This window comes from Macrotis lagotis, chromosome 2 (genome assembly GCF_037893015.1).
Source record: "Macrotis lagotis isolate mMagLag1 chromosome 2, bilby.v1.9.chrom.fasta, whole genome shotgun sequence".
NCBI classification, from domain to species: domain Eukaryota; kingdom Metazoa; phylum Chordata; class Mammalia; order Peramelemorphia; family Peramelidae; genus Macrotis; species Macrotis lagotis.
In genome coordinates, this window is record NC_133659.1 from 255,400,201 (window position 1) to 255,422,418 (window position 22,218).

The 22,218-nt window shown below is 38.0% G+C and overlaps 1 protein-coding gene and 1 pseudogene across 1 annotated transcript in view; one reads left to right on the forward strand and one right to left on the reverse strand.

The window, feature by feature from the left end:
* KRT86 (keratin 86) overlaps positions 1-22,218 on the reverse strand; it is a 48,161-nt gene that overhangs the window by 17,495 nt on the left and 8,448 nt on the right. The window lies entirely within an intron of this gene.
* On the forward strand, positions 300-7,381 carry LOC141512188 (putative keratin-87 protein; annotated as a pseudogene).

A 22,218-nucleotide genomic window follows, 5' to 3' on the forward strand; every position in this document is an offset into this window, starting at 1 on the left:
AAGCATTATGAATACAAATGGATGAGACAGTTCCTGCCCTCAAGGACCTCAAGGAGGTAATAAACCTATAGAAGATTTCAACTCCAACTGGATGGTGATACATTTTCTTTAGTAGTATTTCCATCAATAACATCTTTGATGGCACCAAGCTCTCTGGTGGTAAAATTTTTGATTTCTAGTTCTTCAATAGAGGTATGGGACACAGTACCATAAAAGCAGTCATCTTCCATATACATATATACATATATACATATATACATACATATATATGTATACAAATACATATACATATAGCCTAGATGGAGGGTAATTCATCTGGGTGGTGCTGACAGGGATGAAAGCCAAGTCAGAAACACGGAAACCTGGGGGGGGGGGGTAATAATGCTGTTCTCAAGGCTTATGGTTTAAAATTGTAACAACATTTATATTTCTTTAAAGTTTGTTCTTAAGTGTTTTTTCTTTCAAATAGTAAGGAAAATATTAGTAAGGAATGATTAGATAATAGTTATGCTTATTATTTAAATAGTTTCATTGTGTATCCTAGAGATAACTTGGTATGTCAACTAGCCCTTGTCACAGAAGTCATGAATATATGGTGGTAGAGTTGTAAATTTGAATTGGTTGAGAGAGTATTTGCACTGACAAAAGCATAGGTCCTTGAAGTATTGAAACACTTTAATAAGGATTGGTAAAAAGAATTGAGTTGACTGAAGTATGTTTGACTCAATTATCCAAGCCACCACAGTTCATTTGTCAGCAGCTCCCTGAAATGCAAGCACAGTTCAGGGGAAATAAATTGACGCTAAATCTAACACCTCCAAACCTATAAAATGATGGCAAATGTCACCCTCCCTCAACCACCAGATGACCCACATAATTCTTATTCTTTACTTCTCATCTTGACAACCTGTTTCCCCAAATGTATCCCCAACTAGTGTGTCCCTCCTCAGGTTCCAGTTTATTTCTACTTCCTTCATTCTCATCCTCTACAGAATCCTCATCTACTCTTTGGCTATAAACTCTAAACTTCCCACAATTATCAAAAATGCCCTGAGCCAACAGGATGTAAGTGCAGTCTTAAAAATATAAAAGTTTACCTCCCAACCCAGAGACCTTCAAAGGTTTGAGATAAGCCTAAATACTGAAATAGCCAAAAGAATGTCAAGGTTCAACCTATACTTTCTCCTGATTGGTCCTTTTATCTTTTGCCATATCCATTATTCTTCTGATTGCAACTACCATTCATAGTCAGGAAAGCCCCTTACCCATCCCCAATTGCTTTGGGACTCCCCCTGACCCTACTGTCTCTCTCTTCTAGCAAGATTGGAACAAGAGATGGCCCCACCACCACATTTATCTGTGTACCCTCCTCTGAAGTATGGCCAGCTTCCTATGCTTCCCCTAGTATTCCTGCTGTCCTCTGAGCAGGGCAATGGCTGGGTGTGTACCCTGCTAAGGAAGCACTTTGAAGATGAAACATGCTAACTATTATTTGCACCTGGCTGTGGTGCTGGGTGGGTCCCACAACTCAAGCAACAGTGGTGGAGCTAACCGCCCAAGCTCATAAAGCATCAAATTGTCCCATCACCATATGCATAGCCAAGCCTTGGGTGGGGGAATAAATATGGAGCTCAGGAGCAGAGGAGGCCATTTAGATTGATCTCTGGACTCTCAAAATCTCCCCTGTTCTTTTCTTTCAGTATTTGGTAACCCTAGAGTTTTCAAGCACCATGAACTGCAGATCAGGATTTGGGGACCCAGCATTTATGTGCATCTCAGCGTGTGGGCACCATGTCTGGCTACTGCTGCATTGGCACTGCTCCCTACCAAAAGAATGTCCTGCTACAGACTGGCTTTGGCAGCCACAGCATCTGAGGGGGCTACAGAGCTGGCTCTTGTGGCCAGAACTTTGGCTATCACACTAGGGAGTGTGAGGGTCTAGCCCCTCCTGCATCATCTTCATTGTGTCTATCATTGAGAACCTCCTGATTCCCTTCAACCTGGAGACTGACCCCAAGCCCAGTGTGTGAAGTACAAGGAGAAGGAACAGATTAAGTGTCTCAATAGCAAGTTTGCTGCCTTCATTGATAAAGGTCAGTTTCACTCCTTCCTGACCAGTCCTGGGTTTTGCTCATTTACTGTGTAAGGAGCCACATTTATCTTCAGAGGGAGGAGGAAGAGACCTGGGCCTTGTCCTATGGGAATGCCCACTCTGATAGGAAAATTAGCACACAGACACACAGACACACACACACACACACACACACACACACACACACACACACAAACACATCCCACACACTCAGCCACACACATACACACCACACACCCATATATCACACACACACACACACACACACACATTCACACACTCCTGTGACATAGAGAAGCACAGGGAGAATCCCTAAGAATCTAGTACTAAGAGAACACATGCAGAAGGAACCCACCAGAAATATTTACCAGGAGCTTGGGAAAACAAGGGGAAATAGGGATCCTACCTACAAATAAAAGAGCATTTAGAGCAATGTTGCCTCCTAAACAATAGCAAATAAAGATAAAGTAGATAGATCAGGGAGGGTAAGAAAATCTGGTGTCCACTCTCTTCCTCAGACTTGGTGATATCTCACCCACACCAATACTTGGAAGTCTCACCTTCCTGGAATCCCCTCCAAATAAGCTGATTCCAGAACTTTGGTCTTTCCCTTAGGAGAGGTTATCAACTTCCTTTGGATAGAGCAAAGGTCCTTTGAATAGAACAAGTTTCACCTGTGTTAGTCTTTAAACTGTTACCTAGTTTGAAGTTTCACTTTTCTAAACTATACAATGAGAAGAGGGTTCTAATAATAATAGATTGCTAGGGAAATAGAAAGAGATTAATAGAGCTATAGACATAGTTATAGCTGGGTGTATGTGTTTATAAATGTCTTTATGTATACATATATATGTGTGTGCATAGATATAAAATCATTCAATATATCTGTTTTCCTTTTTTAAATCCTAAAACACTGTGTTTTCTTTTATGCATTTAAGATCATTATTCTGAGAAGGAAATCCATAGATTTAACCAGGCTACTAGAAGAATCTGTGACACAGAGAAGTTGACAGATAGTTGTTTGGATGAGATGACCTTCCTGGCTTGCTCTTTGAATCTGAATATATAATTTTCTGTTGTCCCTACAGGAAATGGATAATGCCCCTCAGAAGACTTCAGATGTGGAGATTAATAAAGAAAACCTGTTAGAAGAAATCAATTTCCTTATGATGCTATATGAAGAGGTAAAAAACAGGATCTTATAAAGAAAGAGACACAATTGGAAGGGTAGAAACAAGTGATAATGACCATGAGAAAGGTCAACTTCTGCAATTTCAGTAGATGAAAAGTCAAAAGATATGCAGGGAACATGAGATGTAGTGGAAAGAGAACTGAATTAGAATTCTAATCAGCACATTCACTAGTGTGGGCCTCATTTCTTTATTCCTCAGAAATTTAATTGGTTCAAGTCATAGGCTAGAACTATTAAATGAAGTGATGAGATTAGATCTTGAAGGTCTCTTCCTTTCAAACTCTAAGTTCCTATAAAATGAAGGGATTGATTTAAGGTCACTTCCATTTTGAAATCCTCTGATTCAATCCTTAATTAGGCGTGATAGCACCCTCTATGTGACTTTAAGTTCAGGGACCAGACACTGACCATGTATCTGGGTTCCAGCATTGAATTCTATGATTCTGTGATCCGAGATGAACCTGGAAATCCACCAAAGGACAGACATTACCAAATGGCCCAAACAAAGCCAAAGAAAAAGAATGTTTCCTAGATATGTTGAAAGATTCCACCTAATCCTTTCTCTATGCTAAAAAAAATGAAAGAAATCATAATATATTCTCAGTGATCCACAAGAAAGAGTGGTATCCCAGGTCCTTTAACAACCCCATCAACCCCCTCTTTAAAGGAAAAATGGAAGTTACTAATGGAAGGGGATAATGCTCTATGGGAGCAGATGATGGGGAAGTCTGAGAATTGCATTTTCTGTAGGTTTGGGTTATCCATGTATCCTCAGTAAGGGAGAAAGACTCTGTTTGATTCTAGGACTACCTTGGACAAAATACATAAGATGCAGAGCTGTCATTGTTCTCAACAATTCATGACTGGGAATATGAAATCAAGATAGACCCTGTATGATTTCAGGGAAATCCTCAAAGTACCATCCTCTTCACAGATAGTCAGTGGTGATGAGGTGAAAAGAAAAATGGATTTGGAGTCAGAGTCAAATTTTGGCTCTGCCATGTGTAATCTAGGGCAAGTCATTTGATCCTAGGATTTCTGGACCTGGCATCAGAAGGCCTTGGTTCAAGTCATAGGCTAGAACTATTAAATGAAGTGATGAGATTAGATCTTGAAGGTCTCTTCTTTTCAAACTCTAAGTTCCTATAAAATGAAGGGATTGATTTAAGGTCACTTCCATTTCAAAATCCTCTGATTCAATCCTTAACTAGGCCTGATAGCACCCCCTATGTGACTTTAAGTCCAGGGACCAGACACTGACCATGTATCTGGGTTCCTTCCCTTTATGTAACAGGAGTTATGAATTCTCCATGACAGAATCAGAGATACCTCAGTTGTGGTGAAGATTGACAACTGCCAAAAGCTTAATATGGACTGTGTCATTGCAGAGATCAAGACTTGGCATGATGACATCACCAGTCGCAATCAGGCTCAGACCGAATTCTTATATTGCAGCCAAGTGAGTGGGTCTGGTTCCCTCAGTTTCCAGAAACTGATCAAGTAAGCCTTCTCCCTCTGAAGACTCTACCCCCAAAATAGTTGCTAAGTCCTAAAGGTATTTCAAGAAGGGGAGATGGTTCTTGGACTGAAATGTCATGAAAGCAAAGGGATGGATGACTCCTATAATCTTGTGTGTGTCAACAATCCTGTTTTGTTTCTTATAGTTTGAGAAGATGAAGGCCTCAGTGATCTGCCATGGGGAGATTCTACATAAAACCAAAGAGGAGAACACTGAATTGAAAAGCATGATACAGAAGTTAACTGCCAAGGTGGAAAATGCAAAGTTTCAGGTACAAGGCCCTGAGAACCTAATATCAGAGCATCCCAAGTTGGTGCTGATGCTGTGGACATCAGATAGAAGCCAACTTTGGTTGGTATTTGATACAATGAAACTCTAATTTCTAACCAATCCTCAATTACCCATCTCTGGATTTGAATTATAAAAAAAAATTGTTAGGCTAGATAAAGTGACCTGCTAATTATCCCAAGGCTCTCTGGTACAAATGCATAAGAAGATGACAAATCTTATTATTCTACAAAACTTAAATTAGAATTAACCAGGTCTGTCTGAGTTCTAAAGATTGGAGTTTTGAACCATTCATATTTTGAAATAATTCACCAATTTGGATCCTCTCCTCCATTAGCAAAAAGGATTGGGATTTAATGATTTAAGAGGAAATAAGTTGAGTTTTTTTTTGTTTTTTGCAAGGCAATGGGGTTAAGTGACTTGCCTAAGGTCACACAGCTAGGTAATTATTAAGTGTCTAAGGCCGTCCTGACTCCAAGGCCAGTGCTCTATCCACTGCATCACCTAGCTGTCCCAAGAAATAAGTTTCTAAGAAAACAAAAGATGTATGCCCAAGACCTTTCTATCTCCCAAATATACTTCCTCTTGTCCTCTGGGTATTATTTCCTATTTACTTTCCCATGAGGCAAACCTTTTAACAACATCCATACCCAAGCTCTGATATAAGAAAATAGAATGGGATCCAGATGAAAGGAGACCAGTAGATAGAACTTAGACCCAAGATCCAGGTCACAAAGACCATAATACTTTCTTCTCCTCCCCTATTCATATGCTTCTAGAATTCCAAACTGGAGGCTGCTATGTCCCAGGCTGAATAGCAAGGTGGGGATGCTGTTGTGAGCTGGCTGAACTGGAGGAGGTCCTGCAGAAAAACAAGCAGGACATGGCATGTCTACTGAAGAAGCACCAGAAGGTCATGAACTCCACATTGGGGTTGGACATTAAGATTGCCACCTATAAACAGCTGCTGGAATATGAAGATCAGAGGTGGGAACCTCTTGCTTCCATTCTCCATCTCAATCTGAACTACATAGATTCAGTAAAGATTTCAAACTTCATTCCTTCCTCACCAGCACCTATTACCCCAAGAGCTTCAATTATGATAAAGTCCAAGTTTATTTAGTTTAGGGCTAGTTCCTCAGGGGCAATACTGATTCACTCAATTTCACAGATAGAAAAGCTGAGTCTCAGAAATTGTGACTCTCCCCAGATTGCTCAGTGAGTGAGTCAGGAAAGGACTTGAGAAAGGATCCTTGGGGTCTCTAAGTGATCAAGTGATAGGGGATTATTGCTTGGACCTACATTCTAATGGGTAGTCAGACACCTATATGTATCAATAGACTTTCACTTTGCCCTTTGGCTGTCACTGACCCAGGGGAGAAAACAGCTGGACTAGGAGTAGAGGAGGGAGATGGGAAGGAGGGAGGGGGAGGGGAGGAAGAAAAAAGGAATCCTCTTCTTTGTATCCTTTTAAGGATAGGAATTAGTTATGCCATAAACCCCCAGTTAGTAGCAGCTGTGCCATAAAAACCTAGACCTCCAGACCCTTGGTTTAACATTTAGATATGGATGCAACCTGCTCAGATTTTTTTCAAAAAAGATTATGTCCAGCATCTTTGTCCAGGGTCGCAGGGGCAGTTGATGCTTAATCTCTAATGTTGCTCTCTTCTCCTCTCTCTCTACCCAGGCTATGTGAAGGTGGTCCTGAGTGGTAGTAGGTAAAGGAGAAATTCAGGTCTTGTAGCATGAAGGTCTTCCTTCATGGGAGATTGGGAAAAGCCACAAATAAGACACTAATATCTCAACAAAAGAAGCTGAAGTTAGCCTTTGGAAAGAATTTTCTCTGTGAGATGAAGGAATTCTGGAAGGAGAGGCCCTTGAAATGCTTGCAAGGGGATTTTCTGATGATCACATTCTTTAATACAATGTCTGGGTGCTTATATTGATTGATTGAATGAATGTTAGAGCTGGAATAAACCTTAGAGGTCTCTGAATCCAATCACCCTCATTTTATACATAAGGAAAAATGAGGCCTTGAGAAGGGAGTCATGAGTGGCAGAACTAAGATTCAAAAAGTCTTCAAGCTCCAATTTTGCTGTTCTTTTTAGTCACATTCTTTCTGCACATTGACTTCTGGATCTCTCTTCCTGCCTCTGGACACAGAAGTTGTTTGAAACATAGTCAGTGGGAGATTCAATTGTCTCCACAGGAATCCCAATATTCTCCTTATTTTTCTTTTCCCCTCTTATGTGTCAACAGCTACAGGAGAGGTGTGTTCAATGGGCCCTGAACCCCAGGATGTCAGGAACTTTGGCTTCTGTCTAATATCCCCTAGGCCTGGTAGATGTGTGGAACCTTTGCACAATCATTTGATTTGCACTTTGAAACTCTTCGCAGTTCTGATTTATGAGGGAGAAGGGTCTCTGTCTTCTTAGACTCCAGGCTCCCTTAGGATAGCAAAGAATGCCTATCTGGAAATCCCCATGATAAATAGAGGCTTAGCTGCCCAGAGCTCAGGGCCTGATGCTAAGCAATCTAACTTCCACCCTCCTCTACCATGATCCCTTCCCACTTCTTCCCTTCCTTTTCTGTCTTGGCTTTTTCTCAATCCATACTTCAAATAAATTGATATAGCTACTCACAGCAGTTGTCTGTGTCCTTATTGATAGGAATTAGGATGGGAAGTTCTCTTCTATGTTAAATGTAGAACAGGATTAGATTCCTAATCTTTCTATAATGCTTGCATGTGCAAAGAACACACACACACACACACACACACACACACACACTCTTCTTTCCATTAACAGTACTTAGCTCTCCCCATATTCTATAGCAAGGCTGAGAATTCTGAAAAATACTTTCAATAGAGCCATAAACCCCTGGTCACATTTGGATAAACTAAACTAATGGAATAATCTAATGGAATAATAAAGTTGAGTCACCAAACTTTTAAGCAATCATGACCTATTTTCTCTTGCTAAGGTGAAGTCATTTTGGAAGAATGCACAAAGTTCTTTGTGGGCATACACAGGCATGTGAACAAAAGAAGTCACAATTTATTTAGACTTTCAAAGGACCTTTAACAAGGTATCTTACCAAAGGCTAACACTGAGTCACTACTGGCTGAGAAGGAATGCTTTGTCATGATTAGAAAACTGACTTGAACCCAAGAAATAAAAGACCAGGGTTACCTCTCCATTCTCAGCCTAGAGAAGTATAAATGGCAGGGTCCTCATAGATGGGACCAGTTTCAGTTCCTTTTTTTTAAATGGATGAACTCAAAGATAATGAATTTTCAAATCTACAAGTGACAATAAGATCCTTTTGACAATGATATTTCAGGTGGATGAGGGGAAAAAGAAGTTGTGAGATAGTGGGTCAGTGTAGTTTCATAGTGATTTCACTGTGGGTAAGATACTGTGTTTCAGGGGAAATAATCCAAATATTCAACCAATCGCATTTTAATTACATATATATTTGCGTGTGTGTGTGTGTGTGTGTGTGTGTGTGTGTGTTTGTGGGTGTATGGAGATACTTATATCTATCTAGATAAATATATAGATCTTTCAATATATGTATATATATGTGTATATATAAGTATTCTATATGTATATGGGTATGTATGTTTGTATATAGGTATATATTGTATATACACATATTATATATATATATATCCTCTAGCCCTAGAGCAAATAATATTGGAAAATATTTTTGATAGAGCTCCTGGTCACATTTGGATAAGGCTCAAAAAAAAAAAATGATTTGCCCCAAGTCACATATTGTCATGGCCAAAAAACATAGTTTACAATTTAGAATGTAGGTCAGAGGAAGCTTTATCAGAAACATGAGATTATAGAGAAATTCAGAGGAATAATCTATTTATGGAAGATACAAACTTTCATTGTTACTATAAGCTGTAGCAAAATTGTCATTTATTTTGAGGAGGGTTCCCTTTAAGAAGTCAAAGAAGATGCTCTGGAGATGTGATTGGTCAAAGGAACTAGGGCTTGGAAAATTGGCATTGCTATCTTGGCATTAAAGTTATCAAATGTCTGAACTATGAAGAACCAGTAGCTCAAAGGATTAGCAGAATTCCTGCTGACCTGTGGTTTTGCATTCCTGATTCAGCATTCCTGCTTTGAATAAGAGATTTTAGCATCCCTTTGAATTAGGAAAATATATCCTTTTAACTTTATAAGTAAATGTACTACTTTAAAATAATTTTATTGCTTTTCATATAACACTAGTTTCCCTCCAATATTCTTCTCCCACCCCAGAGTCAACCCATATAAAAAATGTTTTTAAAGATAAAAAAGAGGAAAATCCAATATAAATGATCAATAAATCAAAATAGTTTGAAAATATAAACAATATATACAAGATATAAACAACAAATTTCCAAATAAACCATGCCTCTTGTTCTTTATAATTTAGCAACATTCACTTCTGACATGTGAGTGTGGTAGTAATTTCCATTTATATTGTTGTAATCATGTGTATGTTGCCTTCTTGGCTAATGTTAACAGATTAAAATAACAAGATTTCTTGGCCTGAGTCACTAGACTGGCCTGAGCTATACCAAGACTAAAACATTTGGCATTAGTCTTCAGGATTAGATCAGAGTGATCTCATAGTTTATTGTGTAGTTGTATTGAAGAGGGGACCACACACAGAAAAGGAAGACTTCTATAACTACACAGCCAAATATGTGAGTCTTGGATGCATTTATCTGAATTTGAGGAATTGTCTTAATAGGAGAAAGGAGGAGGAGCCCACTGGCCCTGTAGGATAAGCCTAATGAGGTTTACAACTTTACGGAAGAAGACAGGGAACAAAAAATATTGCAAAAGCAAGTATCCTCTGACCTTTGCTTAACTAAAGTAAATAGAGATTAGAGACTTGCCCAGAGAAACACAATTAGTGAGAACCTGGAGCTATATTCAAGCCTTCCTGGACTACTCTACCATGCTGCCTCTCAATTCCTCCACTTAGACTTGACCACTTTTCTGCCAACTGACTTTCCATATCCTATATTCCACCTGTCAAATCCTCCTCCTCCTCTCTCTCTCTCTCTCTCTCTCTCTCTCTCTCTCTCTCTCTCTCTCTCTCTCTCTCTCTCTCGTCCTGTTCTCTTTTCTATCTCTTCTATACGTTCTTCCTCCAAGAAACCTTCTCTGCCTATTGGGGAAAATAATAATAAAAATAATAGCATTTATGTAGTTCTTGATGTATATGACATACTAAGTGCTTTACAATTATTATCTCATGGAAGGTAACCCTGGAAGGTAAGATAATCATAAATAAAATAAGAAATCTTCAGCAGCATCTCTATATAACAAAACAGAAGAAGCAATAGTAGAAAGGGAAATCTCATTAAAAATAAGTATAAAATGCAAAAAATATCAGTGTATTAACCTCCCAAAGAAGACAAATGACATGTATGGATTTAGGAGCTCCTTAAAGAAGTAAATAAGAACTTAAATACCTAAAGGCATATTTGGTGCTCATGTCTCAACTGTAAGAAATATATAAAAATGGCAATACTACTGAATTTAATTTATACTTTTAAGGCCATACTAATCAAATTACAAGGAAATACTATACAGAACTTGATAAAATCATAACAAAACTCATTTAGAAGAACAAAAAAAATCTTGATTTTCTAGAATAACAAGGGGATTGATGAAAAAAAGTAGGCTTAAAGAGGGAAGAGCACTTCCTGACTCAAACTATATTATCTAACAGCAGTCATGAAAACCATCTGGTTTCCATTAAAAGTATTGAGAGCTAGATCAATAGAAAAGATTAGAGAAGAGAGATTCAGAAACAAGAGAATTCAACAGGCCAGCATAAAGAGGAAAACTTAAATTACCTGGCAAAAATCTTCCCATTTAACTTTTTAAAAACTGTTGGAGGGGCGGCTAGGTGGCGCAGTAGATAGAGCACCAGTCCTGGAGTCAGGAGTACCTGAGTTCAAATCTGACTTCAGACACTTAATAATTACCTAGCTGTGTGGCCTTGGGCAAGCCACTTAACCCCATTGCCTTGCAAAAAACTAAAAAATAGTAAAATAAAATAAATTTTTAAAAAACTAGAAAGCAATCTGGCAAAAATTGGGTTTAGACCAACTCCTTATGCCATATTTCACAAAACATTCTAAATGTTTACATGAATGTAATAATGAGAAAACTATAAAAAAATTTAGAAGAGAAACAAATCATATAACTCTCATAACTATGAGTAAGAGATATATATATTCTGAGCCACACAAGATATAGAGGCAAATACAAAGCAAAAATAGATAACTTTGATTACTTGAAATTGAAAGGCTTCTGCATAGACAACATTTAAACATCTAGGATAAAATAAGGGGAAAAAACTTTGTATCAAATTTCCCTTAAAAAGGGGCTGATATCAAATATGTGTGTGCACATGTGTGCATGTGTGTGTGTATATCTGTGTGTCACTAATAGCCATTCCCCAATAGGCAAATGGTCAAAGAATATAAACAGTTGTCCAAAGAACCACAAAGAATTCATTATCATGTGAAAAAGTATCAAATCACTAATAATAAGAGAAATATAGACCAAAAAACCTTGAGTTTTTAACCTCACACCCTAAAAACTGGCAAAAGAAATTACAAAAAATGACAACAGTCAAAACTGGAGGGGTTGTAGAAGGATAGGCAGATTAATAAATTGTTGGTGGATCTGTGATATAGCTATTTTGTTTTGGATTTTTAAAATTAATTTATTCTTTTCACATCACCACAACAGTCTTGTTGTAAAAGTAAATATAATCTCCCCTTCCCTCCACAAAGATAGAAAAACCTCAAGTAAAATAAAATGAGAGAAAAATAAGTGTGCCTCAGTCTGTATTCAGATCTCTGAGATGCATCACATTCTTTATCATAAGTCCATCAAAGAAGGTGCTATTTTTCCCCACAGTTGCTATTGCTAGCTGTTATTTCCCTCCATTCAATTCCTCCCCTCTCCCATTTATTTTATTCTCTCTCTCTCTCCTTTTACCCTGTCCTTCCTCAAAAGTGTATTGTATCTGACTACCCTCTCCCACGATCTTCCTTCTCTTCTGTCACCTACATTTCCCCTCTCTTCCCCTTGTCCCCTTTCTCCCATCCCTTTCCTCTCCTTTCCTCCTTTCCTCTAGGGTAAGATAGATTTCTATGCCCCATTGAATGTGTATATTATTTCCCCTCTGAACTACTTCCAATGAGAATGAAGGCTCACTCATTCCCCCTCACCTCCCTCCCTTCCACTCCATTGCAAAAGCTTTTTATTGCCTCTTTTACATGAAATATTCTCTTTTTCCTTTCTCCCAGAACATTCCTTTCTCATCCATCAACTCCATCTTTATAATATATTATACCTTCATATTCAGTTCCCTCCTGTGCCTTGTCCATATATGCTTCTTCTAACTGCCCTAATAAATGAGAAGGTTCATATCAGTTATCAGTATCATCTTCCTATGCAGGAATATAAGCAGTACAGCATAAATAAATGCCTCATAATTTGTCATTCTCATCCACTGTCTCTATGCTTCATCTGAGTCCTGTACTTGAAGATCAAACTTTCTGTTCAGCTCTGGTCATTTCGACACCTTTTCCCCTGAAAGAGAATGCTCAGTTTTCCTGGGTAGTTGATTCTCAGTTGTAATCCAAGCTCTTTTGCCTTCAGGAATATCATATTCCAAGCCCCACGAGCCCTTAATGTAGACACCACTAAATCCTGTGTAATCCTGACTGTAGTTTCATGATATTTGAATTGTTTCTTTCTGGTTGCTTTTAGCATTTTCTCCTTTACTTGGCAGTTCTGAAATTTGACTATAAGAGTCCTGGAAGTTTTCATTTTGGAATCTCTTTCAGGAAGTGAGCAGTGGATTTGTTCAATTACTATTTTACCCCCTGCTTCTAAGCTCTCAGGGCAATTTTCCTAGAGAATTTCTTGAAAAATGAAGTCTAGACTCTTTTCTTGGTCATGACTTTCAAGTAACCCAATAATTTTTAAATTATGTCTCCTGGATGTTTTCCAGGTCAGTTGCTTGTCCAATGAGATATTTCACATTTTCTTCTAGTTTTTCATTTTTTTAGTTTTGTGTTATTGTTTCTTGATTTCTCACAAAGCCATCAGCTTCCCCTAGCTCCATTTTACATTTGAAGGAATTATTTTCTTCAGAGAGTTTTTTATCTCCTTTTTCATCTGGCCCATTCTGCTTTTTAAAGCATTCTTCTCCTCATTGGACTTTTGAACTGTTTTTTTCTTTCCATTTGACCTAAAGTGTTTTTAAGATGTTATTTTCTTCAGTGTTTTTGTATTTCCTTCATCAAGCTGCTGACTAGGCTTTCATGATCTTCCTGCACCCCTCTCATTTCTCTTCCCAATTTTTCCTCACTTGATTTTCAAAATATTTTTTGAGCTCTTCATTAGCCTTAGGCCAATTCATATTTTTCTTAGAGGCTTTGGATACAGAAGCTTTGATTCTGTCATCTTCTTAGGATCCCTTTAATGGGACCAAAGTAATTTTCTATGGTCAGATTCTTTTTTCTTCTGTCATTTGCTCATTTTCCCAGCCTATGACTTGATCTTAGCTCTTTGTTAAGGTGAGGCTCTGCTTCCAGATTAGAGGATTCACTTTCCCAAGTTTTTAAGGATTTTTGCGGGGCCACCCCTCCTACCTCAATTCCTTCAAGGTCTTATGAGAGGTTCTGACTGCTCTCTTGGCCTGCACTCTGGTCTGTGGATGATTCTAAGCACTCCCCTCTGCCCTGAACTGTGAGGAGGGTACCTATTCTGCTATGGCAGTATGGAGCTCAACATAGATCTGAGTATGGGCAAAGTAACAGAGTCCTCTCCCAGATATAGCAGAGAGACCTCCGCAGTCTCCTCCAATCCCCTTACCATCCATGGAGGCAGGGGCTGAGTGGTTCCTAGGCGAAGGCTACACTGAGATCACCGTTGGCCTGGGCTCCACACACACTCTGGTGTGGCAGTTTTCCCATTGACCTTCCAAGTCCTTGGCAATTGCTAGGCTGAGAAGTCTGGAAATCTACCCCACTTCCATGGACCTAAGTGCCCCCAGGGACCCAGTCACCCCATGGGTTTTTCCTGGATAGCTGGAGTCTCTTTGCTTCGGCGGCCAGTGCATCTAGGGCTTTGCTGTGACTTTCCAACCTGGTGGAACAGACACTTCCCATGGAGTTTCCAAGTTGTCTTGGGACAGAGAATTGTTTCACTCAGTCCTTCATTGGGTTCTACTATTCTAGAAGTTGGTTAGAATCATAATTTAAAGGCATTTGGAGTGGTCTGAGAGAGAATTTCTGGGATTTCCTGCCTTAATTCCATCATCTTGACTCTGCCCTGATACAACTATTTTGAAAAGCAATTATAGCGGCAGCTAGGTGGCACAGTGGATAAAGCACCAGCCCTGGAGTCAGGAGTACCTAGGTTCAAATCCGGTCTCAGACACTTAATAATTACCTAACTGTGTGGCCTTGGGCAAGCCACTTAACCCCATTTGCCTTGCAAAAACCTAAAAAAAAAAAAAGCAATTATACATTGTTGGTGGAGCTGTGTTTTGGCACAACCATTTTGGAAAGCAAAATTGGAATTATGCACACAAGGTTACTAAAATGCCCATACTGCTTGAACAAGAGACTCTAGTATACCAAAATATTTATAGCAGGACTTCCATGTGTAAAAATATTTATATTTATTTGTATAAAAGGCAACCCTTTTGTAGTGGCAAAATATTGAAAATTGAAGGGATGTCCAACATTTGGGAAATGGCTGAACAAGTGGTAATATATAACTGTACTGGAATACTATTGTGCAATAAGAAATGATGAACAGGCAGATTTCAGAAAAATCTGAAAAGAGTTGTACAAACTGATACAAAGTAAAAAGAACAGAACCAAGAAAACATTGCATACCATATCAGCAACATTGTAAGATGATCAAATGTGAATGACACAGCTTTTTTCAGCAACACAATGATCTAAGACAAATGCAAAGAACTCTCAAATGAAAATGCAATCACATTCAAATTAAAAAAAAAAAAAACACTGATTGGGGCAGCTAGGTGGCACAGTGGTTAAAGCACCGGCCCTGGAGTCAAGAGTACCTGGGTTCAAATCTGGTCTCAGACACTTAATAATTACCTAGCTGTGTGGACTTGGGCAAGCCACTTAACCCCATTTTCCTTGCAAAAAAAAACAAAACAAAACACTGATGGACTCTGAATGCAAATCAAAGCAAAGGTTTTAAACTTTTTTGGCGATTTTTTTCTTTTGATCTGTTTCATCTTTCACTAATCCTAATATGGAAATATGTTTTATATGATAGCATTTGTATAACCTTTATCAAATTGCCTACCATTTTCAGAAGCAAAGGGGAGGAAGGAAAATTTGGAACTCAAAATCTTATCAAAATGAATGTAAAAAATTGTCTTGGCATGTAATTGGGAAAAATAAAATAGTATTTTTGTTTTAAATCTGGCTGAGGCCAGCAAATAGTCCAGGAAAAATCTTGTCTTCACAGATTAAATCTCATAGAATATTTTTATTGGAGCTCAAATCCCTTACCAGCATTTTTCCAATTCGCCTTCAAGAAAGTCAAGAGTTGTCTGCTTCAGAGGAGGTGAAGCTACACCAGCTATTGGGTACCACAGTGCACAGAGTCCTGGTCCTAGAGTCTAACTAGCTATGTGACCCTACACAAGACATTGAATCTCTCATTGCTTTCATTTCTTCATCGTAAAATAGGGAAAATAATAGCACCTGCTTCCCAGTATTGTGAGAATAAAATGAAAGAATATTTGTAATATTTGTAATGTAATGTAATATAATATTTGTAAAGTTTGATACAATGACTTATACAATGTAAGTACTTAATAAATATTTCTTTCCTTTCTCCATTCTCCCTTTCTTCCCTCCTTCCCTCCCTCTTCTCTAGAGGAGTAATATACAATTTTTCCATGATTCCAAATGTTTCTGATTTCTTTATGAAAACCTCTTGCTTTCACATGGGGGTGATAATCATTAATGGACTTGCTCATACCAGTGCAAGAATCAGGCACAATATTGGGGTATCTGCAGTGGAGAATACCATCTATATCCAGAGAAAGAATTGTGGAGTTTAAACAAAGACCAAAGATCATTACCTTTAATTTACAAAAAAAGTTATCTTGTTATGTAATTCTGCTATCTCATATTTTATTCTTTTTCCTTAAGGATATGATTTCTCTCTCATCACATCCAACTTAGATCAATGTATAACATGAAAAAAATGTAAAGACTAACAAACTGCCTTCTGGGGGGGGGGTAGGAGGAGGGAAGTGAGATTAAGAGATAAATTGTAAAATTCAAAATAAATAAATTTTTAAAAAAAGAAAACCTCTTGCTTTCAAAATTTAAAAACTCACAAAGTTTGTAAACTTCACACAAATATAATCCTATAAAAGAGTAAGTTTTCACATAAGACCAGAGTATAGATCAATGTTAAAGTAACACATTTAAAGAATCAGCTAGGTTCATAAATATTTGCAGCAGCCTCCGTGATCCCTTGCTAGGGTTTTAGAGGTAGGATAATGGGGAGCAGGAATACAGAAGGAGTCATAGTTCCAATTAAAAGAACTTGTCATTTATTGGACACCATTGACAAGTCAGATTTTGCACAGTTGTTCTGATACATAGTAGGAACTTAGTAAATGTTTTGAATTTAGATTTCTCAAGTATCCTCCCTAGCTTTGCCAAGGTAAATCTTGCTATCAACTTATCAAGAACCATGCAATATAACAGAAAAACAAAACCCAAAAAATGCCACATTTAAAGCCAAAGAACTAGATCTGAGGACTGTGTCTTTGACCTTGTTTCTTCCACAGAAACATGGAAATTAGAATGCTAGCACTACCCATTACAGTATTGAGGTGAAAAAGAACTGCTTAAATGTAATTACTCCTAATAAGCTTCAGGGAACATGTAAACTCGTCAGAGTAGACTTTAGAGAAACCCCGCTCTGTTTCCCAGGTTGATATTTTGCTTTGGTATGAAAGGTGATGATTTCCAACTCCTCACTGAGCAGTCTTGTTATTTTATAGGAAAAACTATTAATTCTCAATAACAACATTCACATGTAAGATTCACAAAAACATAACTTAGAGTCAATTGTAAGTGATATGGGATTATCTGGACTACCTACCCCTCCTCCATGAGGGCAGAGGATTGAAAATTGACTACGCCTAGGCCTAATGATCTTTGTGTCCATTTACCCAAGTTAAGTAATCTAGTATTTGTATTAAGACTTCCAGTGAGTGGAAGCCATTGCAAACTGAAGCAACTTAGATTTCATTGTTGAGAAATGTTTCCAGGGATGTTTTAGAGCCTGGTCAAACTTGAATTTGGAAGCCAGTGATTTAAATTTTCAAAATATTTGTTATTTGGAAAACAGCAAACACTATAAATCAAGACTTGATTTATTGTTTTGTTGATTGTGTGCTCTTACAAAAGTGGTGGAGAATATATTAAAGATGTGGATGAAACTAAAAAAAATATGTCTTGTACTTTTTTTAGGAGAGACCAAATATTTATCTACAAACCTCCTGATGCCCAAATCTACCACTTTGCACCCAGAGCTCCTGGTTCTGACTTATAGAGTCAGGAAAAGCACAAACACTTTCTCTTCTATAGACCTTCAAGACTTTTCTTTCTGGAAAAATAAAAGGTCAAGGATATCAAGGAAATTAATGGGGAAAATGCAAATGAAGATGGCCTAGCTTTGTCAGAACCCAAACTAAATTATAAAACAGTAATCATCAAAACTATCTGATTCTGACTAATAAATAGGGTGGTAAATCAATGGAATAATTTAGATACACAAGACACGGTTGTAAATGAGCGTGGTAATCTGGTGTTTGATAAACTCAAAGATACAAACTTTTAGGATAAGAACTCACTATGTGACAAAAACTATTGGGAAAACTGGAACCCAGATATAGAGCCACATCTTATACCATGTACCAAGTGTTATCTATTAAAAAAAAAAGAAAAACCTGCTGAAGTGAGAGAAAATTGTAGATTTTATTCACGAACCTTGCGAGATATGGGTGCCTTACCTAGCATGAGGCACAAGGTAGCATTAGAACATCAGGTAATTTATAGTCTTCAGAAACTCTTTCCCCTCCCTCTTGGATTTTCATAGGCTCTCAGAGTTTAAGTTACAATCTAAAAGGTCTGCCCATCTCATGACATGCCCCTAATATGATCCCCCCCATAACATGATATGATATGCTGATGGATCCCAATCGTCACAGTGGGTATATGGGATAATATTCAATTGCCTAACTGCACAAACTCAGTTGCATTTGGTCAAGATTTCTAGGTCACTCTTGACTGATTGAGAACTGAGTTCTTCTAATCTTGGATTTGTCATCTCTGGAATAAGATTAGAAAAACTCCCAGTTTTGTGATTAGCTGGGGCCATTCCCCCCTTTGTAATGGATTCCCTAGGGACCCACACACACATACCCTGTAAGACCAATGCCCTACATTTCTCACAACAAGTACAAAAGATCAAAAAGGGGACTTAGAAATAAAGGGTGATACCATAAGCAAATTAGGAGAGCAAGAATAACTTACCTGTCAGAATACTGAAGAAAGGAAAATTTTATGACCAAACAAGAAATAGAGAGCATTGGAAGATGTAAATGAATGAGTTTGATTATATTAAATTAAAAAGGTTCTGCACAAACAAAACCAATGCAACCAAGATTAGAAGGAAAGCTAAGAAACAATTTTACAGCAAGTATCTCAAATTTAAAGAAAATTGAGTCAGATTTGTAAGAATTCAAATAATTCCACAATTGCTAAATGGTCAGACAGGCAGTTTTCAGATGAAGAAATCAAAATTGTCTATAATCATATGAAGAAATGCTCTAAATCACTTTTGATTAGAGAACTGCAAATTGAAACACCTCACACAAATCAGATCGATTAATATGACAGCAAAGGAAAATGATAAATATTGGAAATGTGGGGAAATTGGGACACTAAAGAACTATTGGTAGAGTTATGGATTAATAAAGAGAAATTTGGCAATCAAATTGTACTGAGCCTTTGCCCAATAATACCTCTACTAGGTCTGTATCCCAAAGAGATCATAAAAAAATGAGTAAGGGCCTACATGTGCAACAATATTTATAGCAGCCCTTTTTGTAGAGGCAAAAAAAATGGAAATTAAGGAGATGCCCATCAATTAGGGATTGGCAGAAAAAGTTTTATGAATGTAATGCAGTACTATTATGCAGTAAGAAATAATGCTCAGGAAGATTTCAGAAAAACTTGAAAAGACTTAAATGAACCAAGGAAAACGAAATGAACAAAACCAGAAGAATATTGTATGGGTGTAGCAGCAACATGATGGGATGACCAACTATGATTGACTTAGTTCTTCTCAGCAACACAATGATCCAAGACAATTATAAAAAATTCACAATGGGAAATGTGATCCAAAAGAACTGATGGACTCTGTATGCAGATTGAGGCATATATAACACATATCAAATTGCTTACCATTTTAGGAAGTGGGGGGGGCAAAAGAAGGGTGACAAAACTTGGAACTCAAAATTTTATAAAAGTGAATGTTGAAAATCATCTCTACATTTAATTGGGGAAAATAAAATACTATTTAAAAAGATTTCTTTTCTCCTTAGTTTGTGACTCAAGGACTTTCATCACCTCCTTGTTTTGCTTAGACCTCTGGAACACTTCATTCCAGACCTCCTTCCAAGGTCATTTCATTCAGGAAAATACTCAACTTTGCTAAGTAAGTTATTCTTACGCAACTTTCTTGCCCTTCCATGGTCCAACACCACCACCATTCCTATCAGTCAGCTTATAGGGTCAATCTCTAGACCCCTTAAGGTCAGACCAAGAATTCAAGAAGTAAGGATCCAATGAGTTTTGTCTTGAGGTGTAGCTGCAGGCTAGGTAACAGGTGGGATGACCATATGTGTGAATGAAATCCCAGGCAAGTTGTGCACAGGGAAAATTGTCTCATTAATTTGGCTTCATAAACAATCTCCTCCACAGCAGGTGTCCCTGTTGACCTGCTAAGTGAGTTAATGACCAAGTGAATTATTGAGCACTGGGCTACAGAAGCTGAGACCTTGCCCAATTTTCCTCTCCTAAACACAAAACCCCTTCATGGAGGAGGTTTTTTACAAGGGCCAAACTTATGAGACAATTTCCTTATGCTCAGCTTTCCCTAGTCATCTTACATACAACCTGGAGACACCAGAAAGAACAAATCAAAGTATAACAATCAAAAACTCTAACTTTGTAGGGAAATGGTCAATGAGATAAGGCTCTTTAAACCAACCTGAGGGAGGGGGTGGGGGTGGGAGGGGAGGAAACACCTTCCTTGGCAGAAGCTGAGAATCAATTTGATATCTAAAGATTGAAAGTAGATCTTTTTATCTCTCCTTCCCCATCCATCCCCCCCCCCAATTCCTGGCTTGTATAGATATGTAGCTGGGTTCCAACCAGCTTCCCAACCCATCATCCATCTATCTACTAGTAAATATAGACACAGCTGAACATGTTTGAAACAGCTTGGTTCCAATATACCTAGATTGAAATATCCCCATCGATTCTTTTTTATACAGTCAGCCATGAAGCCATGCCCTATCATGATGGCAAGAGCAAGAGTTTTCACCAACCTTCTCTCTAAGATCCAAGTGCAGGGCTTCTGACCAAGGATCTCTCAGAATCCTTGTCTCCCATGTGGTTTGAGTACTATCTCAGTCTTTTGCCAGGATCATGGTGGTTTCATCTTATCATCTCAAGATTCTGCTTAAACTGGAGAAAATGACCCAATCATTGTTAAATCCTGGCTACTGTTTTTTTTGGTTCAAATTCACTGTGACAGAGGGTACATCATGTGAAAAAATAATTGGCAAATGTCTTCTATAGAATGGTACTGTGTCAATCTCTGGTAGGGAAATCAGAGGAAAAAGAAGGCAAAATCCCCACCTTTAAGAAGCCTACAGTCAACTTAGGGAAACAGAAAGCCTTTGGAATAGTGAAAGGCTATTTCTGACTTTGAGTCCTGGCTCTAAAACCTATTCACTGAGTGACTATGGGCAAGTCACTTAACCTCTGTTTCCTCTCCTATAAAATGGGTATAAGTATACTTGCCTTACCTGTACTCAAAGACTTGTATGTGAAGGTACCTTGTAATCATACAGTTCTCAACAAATGTAAACTATTATTATAATTTTATTAATAAGAAGAGTGATAAAAGACTGGGCAGAATGAAGAGCAAGATTTATTAAAGGTCCTATGTGTTATGGAAATTATAAATCAAGGGAAGATAATTATGGTACAATTATATAATCAGGAAGGGTTTGTTGGGAGTAGACAAACTAAAATAAAGCTAAGGAGTAAACCAATCAAAGAGGAGGGAGAAAGGGTTTTAGGGAAGCAGACAAACTAGAATAAAATTTTAGGAATAAGACAGACAAGGAGGAAGAAGGGAATTCAAAGTATATATGAAAGTAAAAAAAAAGAGTATGGAGTATTTATGGAAAACCATGGTGGGGGGGCTAACTTTCATTGAAAAACAGTAAATTCATTGGAAAGCAATAAGAATTTAGGTTAGAGAGAGGTTTCCACCTGGAAACTGACTTTCAGGGAAGGAGAAATGACTTGCCTGTTGATGAGAACCCTTGAATGTCATATTTAGGAACTGGAAATTAAAAGTTTATAACTCAAGACTATAGATTAGTGGGGTGGCTAGGTGGCACAGTGGATAGAGCACCGGCTCTGAAGTCAGGAGTACCTGAGTTCAAATCCGACCTCAGATATTTAATAATTACCTAGTTGTGTGGCCTTGGGCAAGCCACTTAACCCCGTTTGCCTTGCAAAAACATTAAAAAAAAAGAGAGAGAGATTGTAGATTAGAAGCAGCAACCCAGCTGAACTCTCCCTCAATATTCCTCTTCAAACAACTATAAAATAATGCCTCCATTAAAATCTGGGTGTGACAAAGTCAACAAAAGGTCAGAGTGAGACATTTTTTCAGTCTACCAAAACTTAGGAGGTTAGAAAGAGAGGTC